This window comes from Mauremys reevesii, unplaced genomic scaffold (genome assembly GCF_016161935.1).
Source record: "Mauremys reevesii isolate NIE-2019 unplaced genomic scaffold, ASM1616193v1 Contig110, whole genome shotgun sequence".
In the NCBI taxonomy this organism is placed as follows: domain Eukaryota; kingdom Metazoa; phylum Chordata; order Testudines; family Geoemydidae; genus Mauremys; species Mauremys reevesii.
In genome coordinates this window covers 169,059-188,529 of record NW_024100728.1, presented here as the reverse complement: position 1 = coordinate 188,529, position 19,471 = coordinate 169,059, and the positions used below count along the sequence as shown (strand labels likewise).

The 19,471-nt window shown below is 55.0% G+C and overlaps 1 long non-coding RNA gene across 1 annotated transcript; it reads right to left on the bottom strand.

The window, feature by feature from the left end:
• Positions 1 to 1,317: 1,317 nt before the first annotated feature.
• On the bottom strand, positions 1,318 to 3,563 carry LOC120392717. The gene is made up of 3 exons (XR_005591762.1): positions 2,950 to 3,563; positions 2,155 to 2,198; positions 1,318 to 1,881 (listed from the first exon to the last, which is right to left on the bottom strand). It is a non-coding gene; the product is annotated as an uncharacterized LOC120392717 (long non-coding RNA).
• Between the last annotated feature and the right edge of the window lie 15,908 nt (positions 3,564 to 19,471).

Genomic DNA, 19,471 nt, shown 5'->3' with positions numbered 1-19,471 from the left:
GTCCTGCAGCTGCGGCTCCGGCAGCCGATCTGGCCGGGGGGAGCTGAGCAATCAGTCCGGCGGCTTTGAAGGGCAAAAAGGGAAGTGGCACCGGGTGGGCTGGGGGTGAGATTTCTGAGAAATTGATATGTACCAGGCTTGTTATCTCAAGGGGAGTCTCTGACACGCTTCAAACCAAACACACGGCTTCAGGCAGAACAAACAAACAGATTTATTAACGATAAAAATAGATTTTAAGTGATTATAAGTCAAAGCAGAACAAGTCAGATTTGGCGGTCAAATAAAAAACAAGGAAAACCCATTCTAAGCTGATCTTAACATTTTCATCCGACGAAGTGGGGATTCACCCACGAAAGCTCATGCTCCAATACGTCTGTTGGTCTATAAGGTGCCACAGGACTCTCTGCTGCTTTTACAGATCCAGACTAACACGACCACCCCTCTGATACTTAACACTTCCAGTGACCTCACAAACTGAGATGCTTCTCCCCACAGGCTGGCTGGGTGCTCTGCAGCCAGGCTCTCCCCTTTGATCAGCGCTTCAGTCGCTTGGTGCTGGTGTCTGTCGATGTAGGCGGAAGAGAGAGGAAGAGCCTGGCAAACGTCTCCCCCTTTTATCATGTCCCTTCTTCCCTCTTGGCTTTGCCCCTCCTGCCTTCAGAGTCAGGTGAGCATCACCTCATCGCCGTCCCAAACTGCCCCAAGGAAGGGGGGTGACTCACGCCAGAGTCCAACAGATCCTTTTGTTGCTGCCTAGGCCAGTGTCCTTTGCTCCTGTGAGGCTGGGCTGGGTTTGTCCCGTCCATGCCCTGATGAGGTGTGAACTGCCCCTCTGCTCTTGGAGAGTTTTTGCTGGGGGCTTATCTTAAGCCGTGAAGACACATTTTCAGCATCATAACTATATACATGAAATTATAACCTATAACACGCCTATAACATTACTGTAACAACAACAATTACTATAACATCACTATAACAACAGTTAATCACGAGCCTTCTGAAGACACCTGCTTGCATGATTGCAGGAGCGGCGCCAGGGTTTCTGGCGCCCTAGGCAGAATTCGGGGGGCGGCATTTTGTGCGCTCCCCACGGGAGCTTCCGGTTCCACTCCCATTGTGCCGCTGAAGAAGAATCCTCCACCGAAATGCTGCAGGTGACAGCGGCAGTCATTGAGCTGCTCAATTGCCTGCTGCTGTTTTCCGTGGCACGTCGGCAGAAGGTCCTTCTTCGGCGGCGCGACGGGAGCGGAACCGGAAGCTCCCGTGTGTCCCGCGGGGAGCGCACAAAATGCCACCCCCTGAATCCTGGCGCCCTAGGTGACTGCCTAGGATCATCTAATGGAAGCGCCGGCCCTGCATGATTGCACAGAACGTGGGGGTGCAGGGTGTTCCCACGAGCTACAGAACGTCACAGGTATTTCCACTGTTTTTTATAAAGATGATACAGAAAAATAAATGACCCAATCCCTGCATTTCGGAGCTATTTATTCCCAGTTGAGTTCTCCAGTGCAGTGACGGCCATGTCACCCCAACTAGGGGTCTGGCCCCATTCATTCCAATGGAGCTATGGCTGCTTGACCCCAGCATAGATGCCGACTCCATGGGTGTGCTGGGGCTGGAGCACCCACTGGGACAAATGGGTGTGGCCTTGAGGGAAGGGGTGGAGCCTAGGGCAGAGCCAGGGGTCAAGCATCCCCCGGCATAATGGAAAGTCGGCGCTTGTGGACCCCTGCTGGGATCTGGCCCCATTGAGCGATGGCTTTAAGGTCCTGGCCATGCAGAGGAGTCCCCGGCTGGTTGGGATTTCAGCAGAGATTAGCGGGAACCCGCTTGGGGTAAGACCAACTCGTTGTAAATATCTTGTGTCCGTCCTTGGAGTTCCTGTAGCCCAAACAGAGACCCAGTGAGATCCCTGCTCGATGGGCCCAGGGCCAGCGGGGTGGGTGCTGCCAGGACTGGACACTCTGTGGCTGGGGGAATCTCCCCTGAGCCAGTAGCAGGACGGGGTCTCACACACACTCGGGCAGTGCCGGTTCCACCCAGCAGGGGGCAGGGATTTGCACTGCAGGGGATGGGGAGGCTGCAGCCGCACACACACCCCAGCCAGCAGGGGGCAGCAGGGCCCAGGGGGAGGGTAACAGACCCTGCACTCACCTCATAGGGTGACTCCGTCTCTGGCCTGCGGGAAAACTCAGCACCTCGTGGGAAAGGGAAAAGAGTTTCTGTTATTAGATTTGGGGCCCCCCAAACCACCAGCCCCCTGAATCCCTCCAAGTGTCTCCCACCAGCCCCCCACACCACTGGCCTCCCACCCTCTGTAGCCTTTATCTAAAGTGAATGCCAGTGAGGTGACATTGCAGCAGTGAGGGGCTGGTGCTGGCAGCTGCCGTCTCCGCTCAGCAGAGTCACCTCGGCCTGGTTTAGCTCCAGCGTCACCAGGACACAGGGGGGCCCAGGCCAGTAACACAGACAGTGGCAGGAACAAGGTCCCGTCTCTGCTCAATTGTACTAAAGTCACCAGCTGAGTGATGACTGTCACCGCGTGGCCAACTCCTAGATGGATCCATGCACCAGCGAGAGCTACACACGGACTCGCAGCCTCCCAGGCAGTGCGAGGGGCTGCTGGGTCTCCCGTGGATCGATCGTCAGCAGAGGGATGGTTCCCGCTGAAGTTTTCCCATAGGGAGCTCAATTACCCCGTTCTGGGCACCAAGCCCTGTAATAACCCCCCTGCCCAGCGGCGTGGGCAATGGTTGCCCTGCGTTTAGCTGCCTCCTCTGTGTAAATGTGACGCCCTTTGCACCGAGCCAAACCCATCCGGCAGCTAGTGAGGTAGAGCAGGGGGCTGGCAGCCAGGACTCCTAGGTTCTCCTCATTGTACAGATGGGGAAACTGAGGCCCAGAGCCACACCATGAACTGAACAGGGAGTTTAGTGCTGGGAATCAAACCCCGATCTCCTGAGTCCCAGTTCGGCACCGAAGCACCCGGCCAGCCTGCCCCTCGCTGCCATCTCTGTCACTCTGCTGCTTCCAGGCTTCCTCTGTCAATGCAACCAACCCGTTGAGGTGCCCGCATCTCTGATTGCTTGGATGGGGGCCTGTCTGTCCATCCCGTGCCGCTATCAATCCTGCCTCCTGAACCCCAGAACGCCAAATAACCCGACCATCAACTCCCTGGCCTGGTACCTGAACCCTGGGTATGACCCGGAGAAGAAAGATTTCAGTGGCACCATCCTGTATAAACACAACGCTGCCATCAGCCCGGCCTTTGCAGGGACCTGGAGAGAGATTCCAGCCTGCAGCTGTCTGACCTGTGGGCCAGCGAGAACGGCTCCTATGGGCTGAGACAAATCACCTCGAAACCCAGGAAGAAGTGGGAGGAGAAGTGGATGACGAGGATCAGTGTGAACGTGATGGGTAAGAGGGAAAATCCTGGGCTTCCTTGTAGGAACAGACTGAAGACTCACAGCCCAGCCCACCCCTGCTCTAACCACTAGACCCCACTCCACTCCCAGAGCTGGGGAGAGAACCCAGGAGTCCTGGGCCTTGTGTAATGGAGGAATGAGTCACTCATCTGCGGTACTTTTCCCATGTTCATCGGCTGGCTGTAGATGTGGGATTGCCGGGTGCCACGGAAAGAGAGAACGTTAGGGGGGTGGGGATGGTGCGAGGGCATTTGGTTGCTAGCGCTGGGTCAGCTGCAGCGCCGTGGCTGGGGATTGGACAGGCTGCGTCGGTCGACTGCGCAGAACCCCTGTGGGTCAGGGGCTGGGGGGGACCCCTGGGCTAAAGCTCCCCAGACCAGACATGAGTCATGGATTTGGGGAATGGGGCCTTTCCGCTCTAGGGCAGTGTTCTGGGGCGCAGCACCCCAGGAGGGCATGGAGGGACTCTCGGGGTGGCATGACAGGGCTAGAGCCAGCCCCCATGGGGGTGGGGAGGGAGAGCCACTCAGTCCCCCTCTCCCCCAGCCATGGCTCTGGCCCTGGTCCCAGCCCCAACAGTGACTCTGGCCTTGCTCCTGGGGGGTTGGGGATGTGGACAGATTCCATTATAGGTAAGGGAGGGTGTGACAGGAGAAGTTTGGGGACCCCCTGCTGTAGGGGTATTGGTGTCATCCAGGCCCTGCCCTGAGCAGGGCTTCCCACCCCAATGGGGACACACACAGTACGGTTCATGCCCTCCAGCAGGGGGCACCAGGGACACACACACCTGTATCAAGGTCACCCTGTGCGACATTCTCCTGATGTGCAGGCACTGACCCAGGCCCAGCCCTGTGGAGTATCATAGAATCTCAGGCTTGGAAGGGACCTCAGGAGGTATCTAGTCCAACCCCCTGGCTCAAAGCAGGACCAATCCCCAGACAGATTGTTACCCCAGATCCCTAAGTGGCCCCCTTAAGGATTGAACTCACAACCCTGCATTTAGTAGGCCAATGCTCAAAGCACTGAGCGATCCCTCCCAGGGCCAGGCCCCACTGTTATCTGGGGGGCTGGTACTTCAAGGCAGGGAGAAGTGAGGCCGCAAGCCACATCTCTGGGACTGCTCGGTGATGTGTAATAACAAAGGGAAATGCTCAGAGCCCCCCCGCCTGCTCCCCCCAGATAAACTACCCGGGGGATTGGAAAGACCTTCTGTCCTGCCCATGGGAGGGGGAGGGATTTCATAATCCTGTTTTATGGAAGAGTAAATTTAGGGACAGAGCTCATCTAAAATCAAGTAGCGAGTCAGCAGAAGAGCTGGGTATAGAACCCAGGAGTCCAGGCTCCCAATCCCCCCTTTTCTTACCCACTAAACCCCACTCCCCTTCCTGGGCCAGGCATTGAACCCAGGAATCCTGGCTCCCAGCCCCATAGACGCACTTACCGCATTGCTGCTCATTCCCTGGCGTTTGCGCCGCATCTTACTGCAAAGAAAGGAGACCAACAGCTCAGAGGCAAAACATCATCTGCTTCGGTTCAGGGGGGAAGGAGCAGGACAAAGGCTCCCACAAAACAGAACCTCCTGCCTGGGCTCGACCCCTGCTCCCCTGACGACCAGCCCAGCCGTTTCACCAGGAGGCCACCCAGCCCTTCCCAGGCCCCTTGCGGGTGTCAGGTATTTGTGTGGGACCCAACCACCACCATTCAATCACCTCCCCCTAGCTGGGTTTCGATGCATCTGAATTGGCTCAGCAATTCTCAGTCCTGGATTGTGCGGGGTTCTCCGGCAAAGGCCAGGGGGAGGGGATGGGGATTGCCAGAGATCAGAGACGTGGATTTTACGGGTTTGCCAAAGCGCAAATACCTCCAAGCTATGACGCCGACCAGCCCCACCAGCAACAATAGGACAAGCGCAACTGTAGGTCCTATGATGTACTTGGGAGCCCAATCAGGGCGAGTGACTGGAAAGGAGAAAGGAGGGTTATTGGATCAACCCTGCAGCAGAGTTTTGAAGCCCTTTTGCTGATGGGTGGCAGCTGGGTAACAACCACACAGTGAGGCTGCCTGGGGATGGATCATGACCCATGGTGCTAAGATGCAGCCACCTCTGGTGTGGGGCAGCTCCCCCAGTGGTAAGGTGCGGACACCTCTAGGATGGAGGAAGGATTTAGGACCTAAAATAACAGTGGGCAGAAAGGAATAGAGAGCAAATCACTGGGGCAAAGGCTGAGTCTTGGGAGCTGTAGCATGGGATTGTATCCTCCCCACACCGCACCAACCTCAGCTGGTTCCAGTGATCTGCCTGTGGCTTTATAGACACCACACCTGATGCTCAAATGCAAACCCCTCCCCTCCCCTCCCAGAACCCGCAACCTCCTCTATAGGCTGTGCTGCCCAGCTGGATTACATCTCCCATGATGCACCACGATCCCCCTCTTGGTGATGGAGAGGGTGCCTCATAGGAATCCATAGCCAGGGTGCATCATGGGAGATGTAGTTCCAGAGCCTTGTATCCTCATTCTCCACTACAGGCCAAGGTGTCTGTCTGGACTACATCTCCCATGATGCACTACGAGCTCCCCTCTTGGTGAGGGAAGGGCGTGCATCATGGGAATGCTAAACCACAGTGCATCATAGGAGATATAGTCGAGCTAGAGATCCTGGCCCACAGAAGAGAATGGGAGCACAAAGTACCAAAACTACAACTCCCATCAGGCCATTTTCAATTGAAATATTTTGGTTTTCGACATTTCTATGAAAAGTGGAGCTTTCCCATTGGGAAAAAAAAAACCATTTCCTGGCCAGCTCTATGCGAAACTTTGGTTTTTTTTTTAATGAAAACCAAGATATACCAAAATCCCATCATTCCAGGTGCATCAGGAGTCCTTCGGTGTGGTGCATCATGGGACTTGTAATTCCTGTGACTCATGTTCTCGGTCTCCCCTGTTGGCCGGGCTGTCTGGCTGAACTACATCTCTTATAATCCACCGCCTGCTCCCTATTGGAATCCCTGGCTGTGGTGCATCATGGGAGATGTAGTCCAGCCCCTGCCTGTTTGACTAAAGGGCTGGAGGAATCACAGCCAGGCTCCCCGAGACCTCCGGCAAAGGCAGTGATGGGCACAGGGAAGGATGATCCATAGAATCTAAGGCCAGAAGGACCAGCTGGGTGACAGGACTCCCCAGAATTCATTCCCACTTGAACGAGAGCAAAACATCCCAGCGTAATTTAAACATCCCCCGGGACGGAGAATCCACCACGTCCCGAGATCGTTGTTTCAATGGCAAATTCTCCTCCCTGATCAACATTTGCACCTTATTGCCAGGCTGAATTTGTCTAGTTTCAGCTTCCAGCCCCTGGGTCTCTGTCTGCTCGGCCGCCGGGCCCATGATCAACGTTCTCTTCTCCGCGTAGGATCTGCCAGACGGGGCTCACGTCCCCCCTTCCCCTTCCCCTGGTTCAGCTAAACAGACGGAGTCCTGGAGTCTCTCCCCCTCGGGCAGGTTTTCCAGCCCCCGACTCCGTCTCCTGGCTCGTCTCTGACCCCTCCCCAGCTGATCAGCACCTCCTGGGAGTGCGGGCCCCAGAACTGGGCACAGGACCCCGGCCGCGGTTGCACCAGGGCCAGATCCAGGGGGGAAATCACCTCTCTGCTCGATTCCAGATTGCCCTGTTCACGCACCCCGGGATCGCACTAGCCCTGCTGGCCACCGCGGTGCTGGGAGCTCCTTGTGAGCTCATGATACACCGTGTTCGTCACAACGACCCTCCTGCGCTGGGCCTACGGCACAAAGGCAAAACCCCAGCCCCTCCCCCACCCTGGAGGTCTCTTTTCACACATCCCCGGCACTTACACCCCACAGTGATGTTGATGGGGGGAGACAGGGACTGGCCGATACCATTGGCGGCCTGGCAGCGATACTCCCCAGCCTGCTCCGCTGTGATGCTCTTCAACACCATTTCCTGCTGGGATCCCCCCAGCTGCCGGCCGCCCCGGTACCAGGCGTAGGAGTCGGGGGCGGGGAGGCTGCTGTTGTAACTGCACGTTAGTGTCACCGATTCCCCTTCCCGCAGGCTGGTGCCCGGCGCTGCCGTAACGTGGACAACTGTGGGGGCGTCTGGGGGGCGAGACGGAGACACGGGGCGTGAACGGAGAGAGACAGGGCGGGGGGACCTGGCCCAGAGGGGGGAAGGATCCAGGGCAGGGGGTGAGGGGCAGGGCCTGGCCCATGTGGCTCCAGGGGGCCAAAACAGGCAGGGGTCCCCCAGAAGGGGCTCAAGGCAATTTGGGGGGGATGGGTCTGGCCCAAAGCAAGCTGGGGGCCGGGGCAGGTGAGGGGTGGGATGAGGACTAGCCCATATGGGGCTGGGGGTCTGGGGCAGGTAGAGGGGCAGAGACTGTCCCAGAGAGGTCTGGGGACACAAGGCAGAGGGAGGGGCAGGGCCTGGCACAGAGGCGGCTGGACACCCAGGAAGGTGGGAGGGGACAGGGCCCAGCTCAGAGTGGAATGGGGCCCCGGGTCAGATGGGGGGATGGGGGTGGGCCCAATGCAGGAGTGGGGGCGACACAAACTGAATGTGTTGCTGATATTGGCCCAGCCATGGGAGCGATGCAGAGAAGCGGGGCAACCCAGAGCCAGCAACACTGGGGGTGACCAAACCCAGTTATTAGGAGGCTGGGGCTCATGAGGTGGGTGGGGCGAAGCAGGGGGGATGAGATGGGGGGGCATGTGGGGCTGCTCCAGGAGGCCGTGTGGGGCGTATCGGGGCTGCGAGGGAGGAGGCTCTCGCCAGCCCTCGCTGCTTACGCTGAACTTGGACCGATTCCCTCGCAGAGAGGCTCAGATACCCCCAGCCAGGGTGGGAGACCCAGACCCCGCACGCGTAGCTCCCTCCATCAGAGACGGCTGCCTTGTCAACACGTAAATCCTGCCCGGCTTCTGGCAGCCACACGTCCCCGCGGGACCAGACGTACCCAGCGATGGGCCGCAGGGCAGCAGCCTGGCAGCGCAGGGTAAAACCGTCGCCTTCCCTCAGCGCTGCCTTCCCTGCCGGCCACGAAACCTCGACCATGGGCACGTTGGGGGCGACTGAGGGTGAAAGTCAGGAGAGAGATTGTCAGTGAGGCCCCGGGACTGAACGAAGGGGCAGAACCCTCCCTGTTCAGTCCCATGGGGCAAGAATATTTGCTAGAGCCAGATGACAGTTTTTGAGGGAATAGAACCCAGGAGTCCTGATTCCCAGCCCATCCTGCTTTCACCAACAGACCCACTCTCCTCCCAGAGTTGGAAAAGTACCCAGGAGTCCTGGCACTGAGTCTCTCCCACTTTAACCTACTAGACTGCCCAATCCCAGAACTGGAGATATAAGCCAGGAATCCTGACTCTCTGCTCTAACCACTAGTCCCCACTCCCCTCCCATGTCAGGGATAGAACCCAGGCGTCCTGGCTCCCAGCGCCCCCTGCTCTACCCATGCCGTGTCTAGCAGCAGAGCTCACCTGTCCCCAGGGGCTGAGATTGGGCAGAGTCACACTCATCCCTGTATCCATCCACCTGGCATCTCAGCGCCGCGCCGGGGTGCAGCTGGGACGCGGATATTCGCAGCTCGGTCGCCCCAGCCCCGCCTGGGGTTTGCCCTGGGCTCGGCCGCGCACCATCTCAGTCATACCAGGAGGGGCGATGGGGGCAGGCGGCCCCCACAGAGCAGGTGAGGGAGGGTCCCGGTTCCATTCGATGCCCCAGGGAGGGCTCGCACCGATCATCTGTGAGGAGAGGAGGGGTGAGGAGCCATTGAACCCTGCTGGGGCCTGGGGCTGGCACCTCCCAGGGGCCGCGGCCTGGCTGCAGAGCGGGGAGCAGCCCCCAGGGGGTGGGCGCGGCCCAGCCTGGGAGCTCGGCTGCCCGGGGCAATGAGGGCTCCTGGCAATGGGGGAGAGCAGCAAAAGTTGGCCTGAGACACAGGAAGCACTGGGTCTGCCTGGAGGGGGGCGCAGCTGCCAGTGGGGGGCACCACACATCGGGCCTCAGACCAGAGCCCTAAGCGGGACTGTTTTGAATTCTGTCCCGTTCCTGTTATTCAAGTGCCCGGATTTGGCTTTTGCATTTTCATCCCCTCCCAGCTACAAAAACCTTCAATCCCACAAATCCCGCAAGAGAGACAGATTCCCCCACGCTGCTAAAAACCAACCAACCGACAGACAGAAACCGGTGGGTGAAGATATGATCGATACCAACGGAATTCAGACCCAATTTTTACCACTAAAAGAATAAAACAAATCTTGCTTGAGCCAGGTACAAACACACTGTAACTCCTGTTATCACAGAACGTGTCTCTGACCTGCCTTGGGCCGGTGCATTTCCCCAGGTTTGGAGCGAGGGAGAGAAACATGGAGAGGCAGGAGAAGCTCAAACAAAATATTTAGCAATTTCCCCAATAGGCGACTCTTGGTACGTTTATGAGATTTAGTGTTTTCTCATCAATTAACGCAGCCTGGGTTTTTTGCCCATCCGAACCCACCCCCAAAAAAGCACATTTTACCCGCTCCCGCTGTTCTGCCGGGGGGTCCTGCAGGGCCCCAGTCCCACTATCGGGCTCCCCCTGAGATCCCCTCACGCCTGCTGCATTACGCTGGCTGCAGGGTCAGTCTCAGCGGCTCTTCAGCACAGGCCAAGGGTTAGACAGAGTGACGGGGACGTGGGTCTGACAACACAGCCCAGGAGTCTGACCCACTAATCCCCCCCCGGCTCTAACCACTATCCCCCTCTTCCCCTATAGCTGGGGAGAGAACCCAGGAGTCCTGGCTCCCAGCTCTAACCACTTGGATTTCAGAGGAAGGCATAAAATGGGGCTTGTGTGTAAGAGACCGTCAGTGACCCGCAGGTGCTGGATGGAACCTGGTTACCAGAGACATTGAGCCATTGTCCTGTCCGACCCGTCCATGCGTCACTCCTGCCATCGCCCACTACTTCGAACTTGAAGCGGTAGGTGCCCTGATCGCTGGGGCGCAGCCCCACCACCCGCAGGCAGCAGTTGCGCTGCAGGTCCCCCAGGTAGCGGACGCGCCCCTTGAAGGCAGCGTGGACACGAGCCTCGTCCGAGTGATACACGGTTTGATCCCAGTCCCGTGTCCAGATCACGGCACTGACCGTCCACCCTGCGGGGTAGGTGAAGGAGCAGGGGATGGTCACGCAGGAGCCGGCCCATCTTTCAATGGGCCCTGGTGCGAGTGTCACACCCCAGTCCTGGGCGCAGGCACCTGCCGGGGACAGGAATCGGGGATCAGACCGGCGCCCGGCCCCAGCGAGTTGGGGAACCCGCCCCGCAGGCTGGGCTGCCGCACAGATCCCGCCGGGAGAGGCCACCATCAGCTCAGCCCCCAAACCAGGGGCTTTAAAACACAATCAGGGATATTGTGTTGTGGGGCTGTCTGAGCCCCCGGCCCTCTCCTGGTCTGGGGGTGACAATGAGTCCGGCGAGGGCTCTCCTGTGAATTGGGGAAGGGGAGTTTGGAGATCCCCCTCCCCCCAACATCAGCCCATCACCTGCCCAGCAATTAATCACCCCAGTCCTTGAATCACTCCAGGACCCCCAAGTTCTCCCATCAGTCCAGGGCAACCCCCTCCCCCGCATCTGCCCAGCCACCCTCAGTCTCGTCCATCCTCTGCTTCCCATTAGTTCCACCCCCCTCAGTTCAGTCCCCGTAAATCCCTACTCAGTTCACCCCTGGCCACCCCCTTCAGTCCAGCCCCTCTCAGTTCACCTCCCCATCCCCCCTCAATTCAGCCCCCCATATCGCCCCTCAGTGCACCCCTCATCCCCTCTCAGTTCATCCCCCCCATAGCTGGGTGTTTGACCCTTGGGGCAGAGGCCCTGACAGCAGGAGGAACCCCACTGGCGAGGGGTCAGGTTAGGGTTGCCAAGTTTGGTTGTACAAATTCCTGGAGGTTTCATCACATGACAATCTCTAATTACAAATTAATCTTTAATTCCTGGACAATCCAGGACAATCCTGGAGGGTTGGCAACCACATCTCAGGTGCTTCCCATGCACAAGGAGCCGGGTGCGGACGCGGGCAGGGACCAGCCAGGCCGGAGCTGGGGGGACAGGCAGGGCAGGGAGCAGAGCTCTCCAGGCTGGCCCAGGAGATGCCCCCAGTCGCCGGGGCAGCGAGAAGCCTGGAGGCAGGACGTGGCACAGGGAAAACGGCAGCCCGGGGGCCGAGAGCGGCTGAGGCCCTCGCTGCTCAGCCCAGGGTGGCCGGGGCTAGACCAGGCTGACTCTGCCCTGAGAACCAGGCGTGTTCTCCTCCGGGTGAAACCAGCAGCGAGGACCCGGCCGCTCGGGGTCAGGGTCAAGGCCAGACGCCCCCTGGGCTTGAACTGGAGCCACTGGCGCGAGTGGCTGGGACTTCCCTACGCTGGAACCCGGTTCCGAGCCCCCTCCTGGCAGTGTAGACGCACTCCCAGGGCTGGGAAACGGTCCCCACCAGCCCCCTGGGCGGCAGCGCGGCGCGTCTGTGTGAATTACTCACCGCTCAGAAGGTAAAAGGCAGCGACCAGCACCCAGGCCATCTCCGTCCAGCACAGAGCGCTCAGCCGGCCTGGGGGGGACAGGGGCCGGGAATGAGTCACCTGCAGCATTTCTGGGCGACAGCTCGTCTGTGCCGGGTGATGGCGTCCGGCCGTGGGATCGGCTGCGTGACCAGAGATTTCATTCCTAGAGCCCTTCATAAAATAATGTCCTAACCAGAAGGGAGTAAGGCTTGGAGACTGGCCCAATGGATCCATTTCATTTCCATCCCTGTGTGCTCTGCAGGCCATGTATGCAGGGCTCACCCCTCGGAGGTGCAGTGCAGCCACCTCTGGGGAGGGGCGCATGGTTTTTGGCAGCTCATGGCAATGGGGAGGATGGTTTCAGGGCAGGACCAAAGGAAGGTTCCTGTGTGGAGCTGACACATGTGGGGAGATTCAGGAAGGGGGAAGGAAACAAACCACGTTGGGGTGTGGCAGGGACCCCAGGGGGACATCCTGACCCCCTGAGATAGAGCCATGTGGGGGAAGGGTTGGGGCCCAAGGGTCAGGGTCAGGGTTCAGTGTCTCATCTGGGAACAGCAAAGCCCCAGAAGCAGAGATCAGCCCTGAGTGCGAGGGGAGAGCCCCCTACAGAGCCCCCCGGCCCATCCTGCAGCTCCGCACCCCCAGCGCTTCCTCTGCTGCTTCCTCTCCAATAACTGAACTGTTTATCAGGTGCCATCTCTGTGTGTATCTGTGACAACAGCCTGGGCAGAGCCAGTGTCTGATGTTACCCAACCTCTCTGAGAACGTCTCTCTGGGTAATGGGGCAACTGGCCAGCGAGGGTCTGAGGGCCTGGGTGCATCTGAAAATACATTTCCCTTTGCAGAGGTGGGACTAGAACCCAGGAGTCCTGGCTCCCAATGCTCAGCTCGAACCCAAATACCGGGCTCCCTCTCTGAACAGTAGCTCCATGTGATGTGTTCTTCCCACTAGGACCCCTGGACCCTTCACAATCTGCCCAGCTGTTGAGCACTTCAAGCAGCAGTGAAATGCAGCCTGCTCTGGGGTGGGGCACGGCAGCCGTGTAACAGTGCAGGATGATGTTGCCCCGCCATGTTTGGTCCCAGTATCTTACACCGTGAGCTCGTCAGAGAGGAACTGGCTCTCACGCCGTGTTTGGGAAGCACCCTGTATATATACAGGGCTACTACAAGCTGCTGTGGTCTAGTGGCGAGAACAGAGCTGTGGGACCCAGGTCTGTTGGTTCTCCTCCTAGATGTGCCATGGCCCTGCTGTACGCTGATGCGTGACTCACTCCCCTGTTCTGTTCTTCAGTTTTTCCTCCCACCTACCATCTATTTTTTTCTTTGCCATTTCTTTGGGGGCAGGGACTGTACCTGGCCCTGTGTCTGGGCACCACCTGGCACAACAGGGCCGTGATCCCAGCTGGGGCAGGGACTGTCTCTCGCTGTGTCCTGGCCCCGATCTCAGCCTGGGCCCCGCCCATAAGAATCTCTCACCATTTATTCTTCTTTCACTACTTTAGAGATGTGAAGAATCAATCTCCCCAAATCTGGCTTTTTGCCCCCAAACAAGGAACAGCAGCTCTTACCCGGGGCTGGGTTAGCAGTCGGGACTCCGGTCTGACTGAACCGCTGACGCTAACGGGAGAGCAGGGAGGTTGGGGCAGACGACTAGTAATCGTGTTCATCTACGTCTGTGGCAATACCCCATGCGCAGCGAGTGGCTGGTGGCTCATGGGAGGAAAGGGGGCCGTGATAGTGACTTCATGGCCTTTAACAGAAATGTATTTGCCATTGAGGTGGCAATAAAGTCTGAGGGTTAGAGTGGCGGTGGCACATTGTACTGCAAAGCAGCCCCTGGAACTCCCATATTCACCGCTGCCCTGTAACGATGTGTTGTGTACAAAGCCTGCCGTGTGAGGTACCAGTTCACAAGGCTGGATCTGCTGAACATTAATACGCTGTTGGATTGGATGTGCTGTCCCTGCATGGGGAGCCGTGTCTGCCAGCTGAATCACAGTATCTGCACATTAGCCACACAAACCCCTTCCAGGGATACAGTCCACGGGGCCTATCTCAGTACCCCACGGGGGGTGCTTCTCTCTAGCCCTCCTTGGGCTGGAGTATTTAACTAGCCCAGCCCTGGTATGGGGCCGTATCCCCAGGGCTTCCTCCCTGGAGACACCATCTTCCTGCAGCCCTCCCCAGGCTCAGTCCTTTCTCAGTCCCTAACAGCCAGCCAGGAGCCTCTCACTCCCCCAGCCCCTGCCAGCAGACATAGTCCTGCTGTTCTTCCAGGGAGCCAGGCCTGCAGTCCATCCTTCTTCTACTCCATGCAGCGACTGACTACTGCGCTGGGCTGCAGCTCCTTTTATATGGCCCTCCTGGGCCCTGATTGGCTGCATCCCTTGCAGCCACTCTAGCCAGCTTGGAGGACCTCTCCACTGCTCCTTCCCTGGGGCAGAACCCTGAGGCCTCCAGCAGGGGCCTTTGGGTCTAGTCCACCCCATCACAACTGGGTAATAAACTTATACTGCTCAGGCTTCAGACCAGAGCAGGATAGTACAGCCCTGGGATCCTAGCTGGAGAGCCGGGGGAATTGGCTGGAGCCTCTATTGTTGTGGGTTCGTGTAGGGTCACCATATCTGAACATTCAAAAAAGAGGACACTCCCCGGGCGTGGTATTTGCACCAGTATCTATCAACTCACGTTGTATTAATGTGTTATTATACTGTTACATAGGCTGTGTGCTACATGTCTTCTATATTGAGTATATCTAAGTGGTATGGCCTCAAAAGTGAAGTTTAATTATTTAAAGTTTATTGTACTTCTTTATATGTAGTGAGTCCTTTCCTTTCACCAGTTCTTCAGTTTTCTTTCTCCTCGTGTGCCACACATTCTTCCCTGTAGATTGCATTTTTCTCAGCAGTGGTTGATCGCTCTTTAAGAAGGCGTGAATGTCTTTACAAGAAGTTTGTCTGAAGTTGCACTATACATGTAGAATTCCTTTCAGCGACTCAGCATTCAAGTTGTTCCTTTCCTTTGTCCGCTGCCTTTGCATCAGTGACAAAATCCGCTCTACATTTGCATTGTGAGAAGGAATAGCAAAGAAGAGCTGTGCAATCTTTAACAGTTCCGAATGACACTCAATGTTTTTGGATTTCTCAAACTATTTGTTCCACTTCTGGTGTGTTAGCAAATTACTGAACTCTTCAGCCTTGTTCAACTTTCTGTAAACTTCTTCAGGTTGCTGACTTCATCAAAACACTTCACATCATCAATTTCCACCCCCATACCCCCCCCCCTTATCGATCAGATACTTGATACAAGGTTCCACATCACTCCAATTCGGTGTCTCACTCAGGGTAATCCACCCGAAACAAGAGAAGTCTTCCAGGGGTCTAAGCCACTTCTCCAAATATTCTAAGCATCTGCGGTACATATTATCTACTTCAGCACAGAATTTGTCACACTCTTCATCAATTCCTTCCATGTGCTTTTGTGCCAGTAGTCTCTTAACTTTCAGGGACATAAAGTTGTGAGTCTTGCGTTCAAGAAGGATAGTGTGAACCGAGTTCAAACTTTTCAGCACTTCCACGACAGAATTGCTTTCCTTTTCGATTTCTTGGATGTAAGTTTGGGATACACTCATGAGTGAATGCATGTGCCAGAGGTAAATCTCACTTAATTCATACTCAAAAAATGTCTTAAGCAGTGTGGGTGGTTTGTCTTGTGACAGAAAGAATGACTTCAAAGCCGGAAATATCTGTATCAGCCTTGTAATTCCTGGAAATAATGACAGCCATCGTGTCTTGCTATGAGAAAGCAGCTTTCTGTATTCAACATCAACAAACTCACAGTGCTCCTTCAGCCGCTCAGTCTGGGCAGTGTAGATATGAAAGCACTGGTAAATTTTAAAAATAATGTTCTCAATGTCAACATTTATTCTTTCTGCTGCATGGTGAACACAGTTGTTCAAAATGTGTGCTGGGCAACCCACACCGATTAATGTTCTCTTCTGCAACAACTTCTTTCAGTTTGCAAACACGTTCTTTTCATCTTCATCACGCCGGAGTCCTCCAAACACTGTATTGCAGTTGTCACCTGTAAATGCAATACACGTCTCGAACAAACCATTTTTTCCAAGCGTTTCTTTTACGTAATGAGCAATTGTGTCGGCAGTCTCATTAGGTGTGTTCTGGACCTCAATCAATTTTGACTGCAAACCGCCATTCTTCCAGTCGAAATACTGAATAATTACTGGAAATATTTTCACTGAACCGTGATTGCTTCTATCTGTAGCAACTCCGCAGTAAGCTATGTCACTTTCTTCAAACGTTTTCAGAACAACAGCAACAGAATGCGGTGCAAGCACAGAGCTAACAATTGCTTCTGTCTTGGTTCTAGCACCTGAAAATTCCATGCTACTTCAGAATCAGGGAATGTCTTCTTCAAGACGACAGATGTGCAATCCATGACTTAAAGCTATCACGATGCTTAATGGTGTGAAATGCAAAAGCACCTTCTGCTGCAGTTACAGCATCCTCTGATTCGCTGCCTGGTTTTGCAAAATAATCTGTCAGTTTTGTTGATGAGCTCTCTCCTCGAATTGCTTTTTTGTGCTTGTCTGAGTCCACATGCGTTTGTAAATCATTAGCGCCTTTATTTTTCCACAGAGACGTAAGTACCAGGTTTACATACCAAGCACTCAGCTTCCCAGTCTTCTCTACCACTTTGAAAACCTGGGAATTTCGTCTTTAGTTCTGCAGTGAATTCACACTTCCGTTTTGGCATGGTGTTTGGGGGTAGTAAAATCAAATATCAAATAAAGAGCTCTTGAGGAAACACTACCGTGCACGGTACGAACTCAGAAAAGACACTGAAATTGTCAACGTTACACTATCGCCACTATGGAAAAATGAGACAACTTAACAATGCTTAAATATGAGGCCCAATTCTGCAGCGTGTTCAGGCCAGCTTGTGCTAGCGAAGCAGCCAGTTTACCTGGCGACTGAGGGATTCCTCTTCCTTGGCTGGCAGAGTCCTGGGAGTGGATCTTAAGTCACCCCACTCTGGGCTGCTGCCGCAGGTCCCTCTGGCTCCTAGGATCAGGGGCAGCCAAGGGGTCTCCATGTGCTGCTCCCGCCAGAAGCGCGAGTTCTGTGGCCCGCATTGGCCAGGAAAAGAGCCAATGGGAGCTGCCGGAGCCGCGGCGTGGGGCTTGCCAGTGCCAGCAGCGCGCAGAGAGCCCTCCGCCCCCCCCCAACTGACCCATTCCCAGTCCCCCCCTAAAGAGCTTTTGGTTCATAGCTGCAAACAGCCATGGGGAGCCCTTCCAGGGCGGGCAAAGAAACGCTGCTCCTCCAGCCCCAAGCTACCCAGGGTCCCTCCCCAGCACCAGGCTCCTTCCTCCCGGGAAACAGAAGCGAGTCTAAGCTCCATGGTTGCCCCAGAGAAACAAGCAGCCTGTTCCTCACTGGACCACCCAGCCCCAAGGCAAGACAATTCCTCCTCTTTCCCCTTCCAGCACTGGAGAAGGAGCCGGGCTTTGGGAGAGGATGGAGGCAGGGACGGAGGGATGCCCACGCTGCACCCGGAAATGACGGGGGTAACATGAGGGGAAGGGAACCCCGAGTGGCTACAACTTACAACTCCCAGGTTCAAGTCATCGGCCGTAGGGGTCGACGCCGCGACGGTTTCCTGCCAAGCCAGCCAGACAGGGATGCTCAGGAATATTTCCCGGGAAACCCCACTCTGCCTGGTGGCCACTGTCCACAGCAGCATCCCTCCTAGTCCTGCGCCGCGTCCCGCTGATGCTCCCAGGGCAGGAGCCAACGTCTGTGGGGGCACAGAGGTGGCGGGCGGCATCTGAGCATGCAGCCGCCTCCTCCCCGGGCTCCAACTTTCCCGGCTCCCACCGCTCTCCAGCCTGTGCACCCCCAGACGTGCACTGCCCAGCCCCCCTGTCTGAGGGCAGCTTCCACCTCCCTGACTCTTCCTGCACATGTCAGCTCCACATAGGAACTGTCCTCCTGTCCTACCCTGAAACTGCCCTCTGCGTTACTGTGAGCTGTCAAACAGCTGCATGCCCCTCCCCAGAGATGGCTGCAGTTCACCCCTGAGGCCGTGAGCCTGCACACATGGACTGCTAGGCACACAGGGATAAAAATGCAAGCAATCATGGAAGCATGTCTCTGGTGGCTGAAGCATGAAGGGGCATATGAATTTTTAGCATATCTGGCACATAAATACCTTGCAATGCCAGCTACAAAAGTGCCATGCAAATGTGTGTTCTCACTTTCAGGTGACATTGTAAACAGGAAGCAGGCAGCATTATCTCCTGCAAATGTAAACAAACTTGTTTGTCTGAGCAACTGGCAGAATAAGAAGTAGGACTGAGTGGACTTGTAGGCTGTAAAGTTTGACATTATTTTGTTTTTGAGTGCAGTTATGTAACCAAAAAATCTACATTTGTAAGTTGCACTTTCAGAACAAAGAGATTTCACTACAGTACTTGTAGAAGGTGAATTGAAACATACTATTTCTTTTGTTTCGCGTTTTTACAATGCAAATATTTATAATAAAAAATTATATAGACTTTGATTTCAATTACAACACAGAATACAATATGTATGAAAATGTAGAAAAACATCCAAAATATTTAATACATTTCAATAGGCATTCTATTATTTAACAGTGCGATTAAAACTGCGATTAATCGTGATTAATATTTTTAATCACAATTAATTTTTTTTAGTTAGTCATGTGAGTTAAATGAGATTAATCAACAGCCCTAAATTCAACAGATAATATCGATATTTATTCTTAAGCATGTTTCAGATTTGGATTGATTTTAATTTTTTACAATTGTGCAAAATAATGGCCTTTAAACTACATTTATCAATTTAAATTGTCCTAATTGCAGGAAATTGTGGAGGGGGGGAGGTGTCAGCCAATATTTATTTCATGACTGGATGTGTCGAGGTTCAAAGAGTGAACACTTTAGAACACGAATAGTCAACATCCCCGGTCAAAATAGCCAACTCAATATCTTTAAATAAAACCACAAGCCTCAGTTTTCTTACTTGGCCATCTGCCAATGTCAATTATTACCAAGGGAAATATGTTTTGGCGGTTGGTGTGAGTCGGTGAAATTGACGTTTACCACTAAAACCAAATCCTCCAGGCCTGTGGACGCACGGTTAACGCATTAAGCTTAACGCCTGTTCAGTAAGAGGTTTGGCAACCGAGCCTAGAATCCGCCACAAAGAAATCGGTGCATTCGCTCAGGATAAGGGCGGTTATTGGTTATTGGCTAGAAGGCTGGTCTCTCACTGACACTAGGTCTGGCATAAATACATGTAGGTTTGGAAGAATTCGATTTTTTTCATCGGTTAATGGCAGTAAACGTCAATTTCACTGTATCCCACCCCCCGAACAAAACATTTCCATCAGTAATCACGGAAAATTACTACAGTTTGATTGAAGGCTATTTACTTTGTAGCTTTCAA